The sequence below is a fragment of the Pinus tabuliformis genome, chromosome 3_2 (assembly GCF_031772625.1).
Source record: "Pinus tabuliformis cultivar Carrire ecotype Pingquan chromosome 3_2, CPIR1, whole genome shotgun sequence".
Taxonomy (NCBI): Eukaryota; Viridiplantae; Streptophyta; class Pinopsida; order Pinales; family Pinaceae; genus Pinus; species Pinus tabuliformis.
The window spans coordinates 617,426,766-617,438,621 of NC_142302.1; positions in this window are offsets into that span (position 1 = coordinate 617,426,766).

Sequence of the window (11,856 nt, forward strand, 5' to 3'; positions counted from 1 at the left end):
CGTAAACAATGCTCTTAATCTAGTAATTTTGTATTTATTAGTTTTTCACACGCAATGGAAGTCATACCAAATAATAAAAATTGGTAAGTATAGGAAAGTGACGAAATTAAAGCTAAAGGACATTGGGAATGTCAGCAATACGTTGTGTATTTTTAACAACAATGACAAAGAAGCAATTTTTTGTTTTACCATTATCTGACTTACACACCATATAGAAAATTTAACAAACAAAGCTACTTTTCCTTGCACGTTTTCCCATTGAATGTTATTATTCATTTCTTATATTCCAAGTGTCATGATCACAAAGATTTCATATTGATTTCACTTCGTAAATTCTTTTATGTCTTGTAATAATTATATGGAGTATATTAAAATTGGAGCAAGTGGTGAATTAAATGGACAATATGGCTTCACAATTTTGAGATTTATTTTCACTATGCCCCATAAGCGATGACCTTAGTATGCTAGATTGTTATTTACTTATCAAAATTTCCCTCTCTAACAAAGTTGACACAAAAATAGTAACAATTGGTGATTATATGTAAAACAAATAATTTACAGTTACAAGGGATTTCTACATTGTTATTTATTAAAAATATCATGTCTAACGAAGTTTTCACAAGAAATAGTAATAATTAGTGATTATAGGTAAAACAAAGAGTTTAGAATTAAGAGGCATTGGGACTGACATTGATTAAGCAGTTATGTTTTAGCAAAAAGCATAGATGGATAGCAAAGGAAGGAAAGAAACTATTTAGATTGATACAATTAACTCACTTTCCCATATCGATAAGAACTTCCACTTGTCTACTACTTACCAATGGCATGTGAACCTGCTAACCAAATAAAACAATAATGAAAAAAATTGGAAGAGCGGATTGCCAAATGCTACATGTGTCCCAAAGGTTTTCAATTTCAAGGAAATTTTTTATTTGTGTGCTAATAATTTTGATCTATAGATAAGAACAATCATGGTAGGAGTAAAAAAGATTCCAATTCCTCTCACTCCAAAGGTATTCAAAATGATATTCAAGCTGCCAGAGCTGACTAAGTTTCTAAAGTTGTTGGAAGAAGAAAATTCCCTGGAGTCACAAGCAAGAAGGATGAACATTATTCAAAATTTCATTTTTCCATCTTCCAAATTTCCTTCTAATATTTCCTCTTTAGATAGTTATCTGTTTAAACAACCTTTTAGAGACTTTTCTTGGAATTTCACCCACCTGATTAGGAATGAAAGCACAACAAATGTTCCCAATACATACTTTACGTGTTGTACTACTTTTACAAAAGAGATTTTTTGTTCGACTAGGTTGATCTCATTTCCAATGATTTGTTTTTCCAGTTAGTCAATTTCTTCAAAAGCAATAGATTCTTTATATGGCATATGTGATAAATCCCTCATGTCCAACTGTCTCTTTCACGATCTACCCCATAAAGCTAATTTTAATTTAGATGAAGAAACAATATAGTCTTGGTATCCTATGTTGTGGAAGCATAAAGCTTCTTTTCATTTCTATGAAATACAATATTTGTTTGTAAGCAAAGATAGTTACATCATAACTGGACAAGGTCCCACTCGAAAATCAGCACAGGCTCAATATTTCCTGGAGGGAAAGGGTATCCATGAAGAAAGAGAGAGTAACATTCTGATTCATATATATGGATTTCAAGATAAGCCACTAATGCTGCCCAAATTTGTTATGGAATTTTTTGTTTTTTGTTTTTTAGGAAATACCATCCATGGTTAATCTTATTTGAAGGAAAAAGGAATTTTAAAAAATAATTGATTTATTTTCCATTTACTATTAGAGAAGTGACAATCAAGAATGCACGCCACCTTGCATATTTTTCAAAGTCTTTAGAGCCTTTGAACTTAACTCTTTAAAGTCTTTGAGGCTTTGATCCAAAGGATATATTTTGCAGACACCTAGCGAGTTTTACATATGACAATTTATTTACAAGAATTGCAGAGAAAAGTGAAGAAATGAACACTGAATTACTTGGCAAACAAAATATTCCAATACATACTAAATAAGTTACTAAACAAACCAACATGACAATGGGAGGAGGATATAAGAAGAGAGGTAAAAATTCTATGGAGCAACCTCCAAGTTCCACACCTGGGATTTGCCTGAGTTCATATTCGACTAAAAGGAAAAGAAATTCTACTTCAAGTACTAGACTAAGTAATCAGAGTCCCTCAGGTAGTGGAGATGAGCAGGATCCCCCTCCCATATTTACTGGAGATAGAGCGCACAAGGCTCAATCATCAAAAATTCAGAAGCACCAAAGAAACACCAAGTGTAGAAGAAATTATGGACATGGATATTGAGATAAGTAGACCACCTGATTAGGTTATTGCTCGTTTAGTTGAAAATCAAATAATAATGGAACAAATTTCTAAGGAAGTAATCACTTTCAATGACTGCCCTCTCACATTCTAAAATGCAACCTATAACAAAAGTAGTAAAAATATGAAAGTTGAAAGGGTAAAGGTTCATCATAAGAATATTACTGTTAAAAAAATGGGTATTGATGTGTTTGATGTGGGAGTCACTAGCCTCATAAACGTACATGAAACTACTAGAGAGGCATTGGCACACTCTGTCAATGAACACGAAGCAGAAAACCCGAGGCTCAAAAAAAGAATAAAAGAGCTAAAAGGAGCTTTAAATCTCATTCCTTTGTTAAAGACTCCACTCACAATATGAGTGCTAACATTGAAAATTTCTAGCCCTAACAAATACCATATATTTAATAAATCATCTCACCTACTAAATGGAGTAAACTAATTTATTATCAGTAATATAAAAAAATGAAAAACGTTGAAGATGCATGGGAAGTATCTTCCCAGTTGAGGAATTTAGTACAAAGAATTAGATGTTTTGTTGATTGGGTTAAAAGTGATTTTGAGCATGAGAATCATTTCGTAGTTAATTAGTTATTTATTTTTTTCCAAAACGTTGATTCACTCTATGAAATATGGAGAAAAGAGAAAAAGCTTCCAGGGGATAAATAAATGAAGCAGATCAAAGCCAAATGGTATGCAAAAAGAAACATACTAGAGGATATAATTAATGAATGTGATAAGATAAATGATATAAGAGGTGATGCCTTTTTCAAAATACTTAAAATTATTAATTATTTGGAGGGTACGTGCATGACAAATGACAATGGTTTAATTTCCAAGAATGAGTTAATGGCTGGATTGAACAACTTAAAAGATTCATTGAGATCTGAATTTGATAATATAACTGATTTTATTGAGGAGAAAATTACCAAATGGTTAGTTGATTTTGTTAATGTCAATGAATATATGAATAATTCGATTGTGTAATTAGAGGAGGAGGCTTAAGAAATTGAGAACAAGATATTCAATCAGTGTGTCAAAATGGACATTACAAATACTATGATGAAAGATTAGTATTACACTCAAAATTATCTAAAGCAATTCCTTACAAAAATCATTAATCCAAGCTGATAGGAATTTGTTGTTTTCCTTTTAGGTACCTCATTTACATTACAGTTCACAGGAACCTAATCCGTTAGGTCCCTATAATACTAGTGTAACCCCTTATTGTTATTAGTACAACCCCCTTATTATATTGTTGTGCCCATGTAGTCGTCATATTGTTATTATTGTGCCCTTACATTATTATTGTTATGTCGGTTTTGATTATATTATGACTCCTTAGACTCCTATATAGAAAGGAGGTCTTGTCATTTGTTTCATCGAAGAATTGTTCGTTTGTGTAATGTCAAGGAGGATGCCCCCTCAAAGAGGCTGATTTCTAAGGCGTTGATCTATCTTTTCTATCTTTTTGTGAGCTGGTTTCATAACATCTGGTATAAGAGCTTTAGATTCTAGGGTTTCACTACTCCAAATAGGTCATCATGGAATTATCGCTATAACTTTTTTCTGCGACATTTCAGTAGCGAAAAAAAAATCCCATTTAAGAAAAAATCGCGATGAACCTTAAGTCCAGATTTAAGATGTTGTCTCACTATATTTTCAGAGATATGATCTGAGGAAATGAGGGTTTTACAAGCTCCAGAATTTCATCTAAAATAGGTCATTATGGAATTTTCGCTATAACATTTTCGCAACAAAGTTTCAAAAGCTAAAAAAACCCCATTTGAGAAGAAATCGGTCTAAACTTCGAGTGGAATTTGACACTCGACGACAGCGAACAGGCGGGAGTGGAAGATATGTGGCGACCAAGGTTCCTTAGCTAGAGGAGTTCGATTCATATGGAGAAAGGCAGGGGAGGGAGCTTGGCTCCCTCCTACAAAGATGCAGTAGCCAGCGGAAGTAAGGGACCCACTGGAAACAATAAAAATGATATGAACTGCAGGTTCAGAGACGATGAAAAGGAAACAAATGGGATCAGAACAAAAGAAAACAACAGCACAAAGGACAAGAGGAAGAAGACAAAAGTCTGGGTTCAAGAGACAAAAAATTAAAAGGACCTTACAAACCAAAAGTAGAAATCACTCCCCGAGCAATATTAAATGATCCTGCTCTGCAGGAGCATAGGGAACATATGGGAACCTATGCCATAATCTGTAAATTCATGGGACTATGGTCCAGTGAAAAGGCATTACAGACGTGGATCAAGTATCATTGGAAACCAAAAGGAAGCATTGACCTTCATCTGGGGTCAAAAGGATTCTTCACAGTAGTGTTCTCCAACATCAAAGACAAAGACATAATATTTGAAGGAGGACCCTATTCTTTTGCTGCAGCATGTCTCTACATGAGACCTTGGAAAATGAACTTTGTCCCAGAGAGGGAGACTTTCTCCTCAGTTCCTGTGTGGGTAAGGTTCTACTCTCTACCTCTGGATTATTGGCAAACTGAATCATTGGTTGCCATTGGTAATAAACAAGGATGCTATATCAAAGCTTCTGAAGCCACTAGAAGGGGAAAATACACCTCCTTTGCTAGAATCTGTGTGGAAATGGATCTATCAGGAGCACTTTCGGATGAAGTCATCCTAGAAGTTTTGGATGAGGAGTGGGTGCAGGTGGTTGACTACGAGCATATACCCTTCAGATGCCAAAGATGCCATGAACATGGGCATTTGTTAAGAGACTTCCCTCTCAGCAAAGAAGATAACAAAGAAAAACTCAATACAGCGAAGGACACTGAAAGCTTTCAGAAAGTGGCCAGTAAAGGAAGGGGAGGAAAAAAGGGATCAAAACAACATCACACTGAGGGGCAAAAAGGCAGTCAGAATAAGTTTAAAGTGCTAGAAGAGACTGAAGAAATCATAAGAGAAAATCCAGATACGGAGGAAGAGGCTAAAGAAAAAAAGAAAAGAAAGAGGACTTAAATCTCTCTCCAGCCATTGACTCTCTAAAAGAAGCAATGAGAAGTGAAATAGAAATGGAAATGGACCAGGAAATGACTCAAAGTGAAACAAATCTGGAAGAGCATGAACTACAAGAAATCCTCAAAAACTTGGATTTGGAAGAATTCCTGATGCAAGGCACCAAAGGAGGACTAGATTCTCTACCCCAAGATGAATGCAACAGAATACAGTAGTTGTTTTTATGGAAAAATTAGGAACAAGGGCTGGAGAAAGGCAAGAACGTCTACAAATAGGAGTACAGAGGGGTGAAAACAATGAAATTAAATCCATGATTAGCCACTAGAAATCCAGGAAAGAAGAGAGGCAGAAAAAAGCAAAATGAGCTCTTGATGGAGTGTGGAAAGCTAATGATAGACTCAGGTAAGATGAAAGACCCAACCAGCTACTCCTTTACAAATATTTAATTATGAAGTTCATCTCATGGAATATCAGAGGTATAGGTAGTAAAAGAAAACAAAGAATGCAAAGTAACAGAATGAAACTAGCAATGTCGGACATAATCTTCATTCAAGAAACAAAATGCTCTATTCAGAAAATAAAGAAAATCCATAGAAAATGGCTCAGTAAATTTGAGTTTCTATAAGTTAAAGAAGAAAACACAACGGGGGGCATTGTACTCTCTGGAACCCCCAAAAAGTCACTATTGTAGATGTGGAGGCAACGAGAAACTACTTATCAACTATCATTCAGCCAATGGGGATGTCTGACACCTTCCTGGTTACGAATGTCTATGGTCCTCAGAGAATAGATGAGAAGCTTAGATTTCTAAACTCCCTGGTAGATCTTAGAAGTAGACATAAAGAAATCCCTTGGGTCATTGGAGTAGATTTTAATATGATTAAATCTCTTTCGGAAAAAAAGGGAGGCACCAGAATCCTCAGTAGAGATTCTTTAGGGTTCAATTCTTTCACAGAAGACATGAAAATGGTTGACTTTGAAATGCAAAATGGTCTTTTCACTTGGAATAACAAAAGAGGAGGTGATGCTCAGGTTGCCTCTAAGTTAGACAGATTTTTTATCTCTGAGAAGTTGATGCTCACAAATACAGAAATAGCTACAAGTGTTCTCCCTTTCGGAGGCTCTGATCACTGGCCGATTCAATTAGAAATCAAGGGAATTGATGCTCCCAAGAACAAACCCTTCAGATTTGAAAATATCTTGCTCTCCCACCTAAATTTTATCAGCAATATTGAGGAATGGTGGTCCGAAGATCTTTAGATTCAGGGCTCCAAAATGTTTCTCCTCCACAAAAGACTAAAGCACATAAAAACCAAACTCAAAGAATGGAACAAGAAGGATTTTGGTAACATTTTTGCAAACAAAAAATCAGTAGAGATCAAAATGAAGGTACTAAACCAGGAAATTATCACAAAAGTTTTTGATAAATCCAAAAGTGAGCAAGCTGAAAAACTCAACCTTGATTAGGAGAACTTATGCAAACAGGAGGAAATTTTTTGGAGACAAAAGTCTAGAGTTCAATGGCTCAAAGAAGGTGAACGGAACACTAGGTTTTTCCACCGTTCCACCATAGCCAATAGAATGCATAATAGAATCTCCTCAATATTGAATGAAGATGGGAAGCTTCAAACCACTCACAAGAATATTGAAGATGTGATGGTTCAACATTTCAGAGGCATCACAAATGAAAACAAACCAGACAGAGACCATCACATCAAGGAAATTATTAAGAATATTCCAAGGATGGTGTTTAGAGAAGATAACTTTAACCTGAGCAAACAAGTATCTGAAGTAGAGGTTAGTGTTGGCATTATGATTCTAGTATGGCTCTATGTTACAGGTATTGTACTTTATGGCAACTCTCTTAAAGTGGCAATGCTCTGTTCAGGCTCTCAAAATGTTGGAAAATAAGAGGTACGCAGGTACACCGTACAAAAGGTGCGGACACGCAGGCATGTCTTAGATAAAGTGCATACATACACGCATGTATCCCGTGTAAAAGGTGCAGACCCTAGTTCACGCACTTTCATGCAGTGAAAAAGTATTCTCACGTGGGAATCCAATGGTAGACCATAGTATTTAGCCCGACGTATTTGATCCTATGGTTTGGTCAGTGGTATTGTTTTATATTATTATTATTATTATTGAGCCCCATGTTTTTGGGCCTCTTGTTTTGGTTATCTATGGTATTGATCCATGATTTTAGGAAGAGCTTGCCTATATAAAGCAAAGGAGATCATTTGGCTAGACACTTGTGAAAGAAGAAGATCTTAAGAGAATCTAGATCTGAAATTCTAGTGATGGGTTTGTGAGAGATAGCTGAATCTAAATCAAGGAGAAACATGAGGATTACAAGTTGGATCTACTAATGGGTTGAGATCCATTCGGCGCATGATCAGATCTGTAGATCTGATAGTCTGGGTTATCCTTGAAGTCTGAAAATTGTCTATACCCGCAGGAACGCAAGTGCAGTGAAAGAAAAGTGCGGAGATATGCAGGCGCAGAAGCGCTGCAGGTGCGCAGATACGCAGGCCCAGAAGCGCTGCAAATGCGGATGTGCGCAGGCAGTTCATAAGACACAGAGCGCAGGTACGCAGGAAGTCTGTGAGGCACAGTGCGTGGGTATGCAGGAAAGCAGTTGGAAACAGTGCGGATGTACGCAGGTGTTCTATGGGTGAAGCTGCGTACTTCTACGCAGGTGTTCTATGGGTGAAGCTGCGTACTTCTCATAAAATCTATTTAGCTACCCCTGTTTATTATTGTTGTGTTCTGGGTTTTGAAGTGATGTCTGGTTTCTAGTATTAAGTTCTGATAACAGCAGTGATTGATTAAATGTTTATACATTGATGGATGAATGGATCAGGTTCTTATTGACTCATTTTATGTGATTTGATGGACTAGATCTGATTGATGACTCACTTGTATATGTATTGATCTAGTGCTTGGGTAATTCAGAAGGTTGTTTGATTATGAGCTTCAATGTTGTTGGGCCCAGTATGAAAATTGGATGAAATGTGGTCTTTCAGATTATGTGTTGTGCTTCAGTGTATCCAGTCTGAAAATTGATGAAACGTGGTACCTGGAGGAGAAACGATTCTAGGCCAGCACCTACGTACTAGTATCTAAGCTAGTACAAGAGCTAAAGGAAATCTTTGGAGCATTGTAGCAGGTAGCAGCCTGCGTACTAGTAAATGGATCGGCTAGTACAAGAGCAAAGGGGGTTGTAGCTCCCGTACTAGTATAAGACTACACCAGTACAAATATTGTAAAAGGATTTTCTTATTAATAAGAAGATTGAGATGACTTGCAGCAGGTGGTTTTCTCCCGCATTGGGTTTCCACCTTATATCATGGTGTTCATGTGTGTGCCTTATGTGTGATGATCTATTCTATGTTACTGCATCTGTTAACTGATATTATGGTTGATAATGTTCTAATGCACTCATTGAAGATCAATTAACTTAATGATAAGAAGTTGTGGAAGTATTATATATCAATATGATTATGGAAATGAAAAAGTTTTATTAATGTGATAATACTGATTCACCCCCCCCCTCTCAGTATTATTTCCAACAATTGGTATCAGAGCCAAGTTCTTTGGTAGAAGCTTGATCGCTTGGAGGAGATCCGTGGAACAATGGGAAAGAAGCTTAAGAAGAAAGCTCATAAGAAGAAGAAGACCTCTCAGAGGAACTATGACAGTGGGAGAATCGATTGGGGATTAGGTATAAGAAGCTCTTCAGATTCAGAATCAGATTCAAAATCAGTTCAGAATGAAGATGACCATTCAGGTATGAATTTTTTATCCTCTGATGTTCCAGCTATCTTTCCTTTTGGAAAAGATGAAAGTGATAGTGAGACTACTAAATTTGCTCTTATGGGTGAACAAGAAAGATATCAAATAGAGGCAGAATTTAAAAGGCTGACAGACAAAATTAGAGATCAACAAGATCTATTGAACAAAAGGGAATGTGACTTCAAAGAAGAAGCTACCAAACTAAAGGCCCAATTAGAAGAAGGAAACAAGGTAAGAAAACTTCTCAAGGACAAGGAAGACCAATGTCAAAAATTGCAGCATGAAGTGACATCATTAAGAAAAGAAGTCAACGAAAGAAGCACAACCATCAAGAAACTCAAAGATAGATCCAGCTACTATGAAAATCTTGAAGCTACAATCCTCTCACTAAAAGGAGATCTTGAAGAATCAAAGAAGCAGAATGAAGATCTACATCAAGCAATTGAAAAACAAGACAACGAAGTCATCAGCTTAAAATCCCAGCTGGAATGTGCCTTCAGAGTTCGTCAAATGCAGCAGGATTTGAATGAAGAACAAGAAAAGGAGATTCTAAAACTAAGGGAAAAAATGGAAGAAAGAAGGAAAGCTGAAGAAGATTTGAAAAAGCAATCTTTTGAAAAGGAAGAACAGCTTCAGGTTGAGGTAAATATCTTGAAAGGTAAATTAGAAGAAAAGGATAAGCTTTTACGATTTCAAGATAGTTCTAAAGTCTTGGATGATATTCTTAGTAGTCAAAGGTCTCCTGCTATAAAGACTGGTCTTGGTTTCCATGAATCTGTTGAAGGTGAATCCAGTTCACAAGGTGAGGCAAGGAACTCTAAAGAAAAATCTAAAGTGATCAACGAAGAAATGGAAGATCAACCAAGGAAAGAGATTCCTCAAAGAAAATCCTTTACTCCTCCTATGAATAATGTTGAATGTTATGTATGTCATAATCTTGGACATGTTGCAGCTAGATGTAGAAGAAGAAGGGCTCAAGACCATTATGCAGAAAGATCATCACATTCAAGGTACTTTAATGGATATTGCTTTGCCTGCAATATGTATGGTCATAAAGCTACTGACTGTTATAGGAGAAATATGAAACATGTAATATGTTATGCATGTAACAAGCTTGGACATATAGCTAAGGAATGTAGGAACAAAGTGTGGGCACCATATCAAAAGGAGAAAATGTCATCATCACGCTTGAAGATATGGAGGAAAAAGGAAGTACAGTCAGAAAAAGGCGGCACAACACAACGTACAGACATACCAGAATCAGAGGGAGCTGAAAGTACAAAACTTCAGTGTCCTGAATCTCATATGCAAACTCCATAAAGGGAAGTCGCGTATATACGCGAGTTGGATATTGCACAATCGCGTATATGATTGTTTGAAGAAAGGCAGTAGGGAAAGTGAAGTGAATCTATGAAGTATGATCTCTCGAGCACAAGATCAGATCTGGGAATTTGACTGTCAGTGGCACAGAGGAGGACTGTCAATTGGGTTCTAATCAGAGGTACGCAGACCATTCACTGCGAAAGTGCGGGCGTACGCAGCAGAGCGGAATTTCCTGTGCGGAGGAACGCAGGTGATACACAGTGAAAGTGCGAGGATACGCAGCGAAGGATCAGTCCTAGTGTGGAGGTACACGGCGTAATAGAGGTTCAGGTGTGGAAGAACAGTAAAAGTACGCGGCACTACAGAAGTCGCAGGAGTGTAGATACGCAGCGCGATAGCATCTGAGGGTGCGTGGCCACAGTAGTAGTACGCGGCGTGATTGAAGAAACAGTGCGTGGGTACGCGCTATAGTAGAAGGCTCTCTGCGTGAATACGCAGAAACACAGAAAGTCAAGTGCAGGGATACGCAGAGGAGCGGAAGGTGAAGTGCGGAGCCACGCAGGCCATATAATTAGAAACTGCGGATCTATCTTAAGGCATTTATTGGCTGACTTTTCTTGTTGATAAGATCTGACAGATGGCACCAGTTTAGGGGGAGCATATGTTTTTAATGCATTGTTGGCATTATGGTTAATAGTCCTTGGTGATGAAGATTATATGGCTAAATGATATATCTTGCTATGATGAGTTATCCATCTCATATGATTCTTAGATTTACATAGTTGATTTTCAGATCAAATTTATGGTTGATTCTCTGATGCTACATATCTGGTGCTTACATGGTAAGAAGAATTATGCAAGATCCGTATTGTTCTTGGCACATATGAGGATTGTTAGCTGGATACATGGGTGATTATTCAAAGTCGCATTGTTGGAGACATGATGATCATGAGCTCTTACCTATATGATGATAGGTTGTCTCGTACATATGTTGATTGATGCAGATATTCCCAAATGATGATCTGGATGGCTTTGGTGTTTCTCCTTATGATAAAAGATGTTATGGAGCAGATCATACAGTATTGTTGCTGATGTTTATCTTAGGTGATTGGTCTCTGTTATAAATGTCATATCACGACTCATGTGTCTCTATCTATTGTAGTCATCTCTTCAGGTCATGTAACGGCCTATGTTGGTTTCCCCACTATGCCTGGGATGAATGATGTTATTCTTTTATGTTATCATATGTAAACTTTTGGTATATCACCATTGTGATGGGAGATAGATGTATGTATGAGTCTTTGGTGATAGGAAGGTCTTTTATGATATATAGAGTCATGTTCTTCTTGTAGAACATCTTTTTGCAAACCTTGCTTACAGACAGGGGGAGCTTGAGCATGAACAA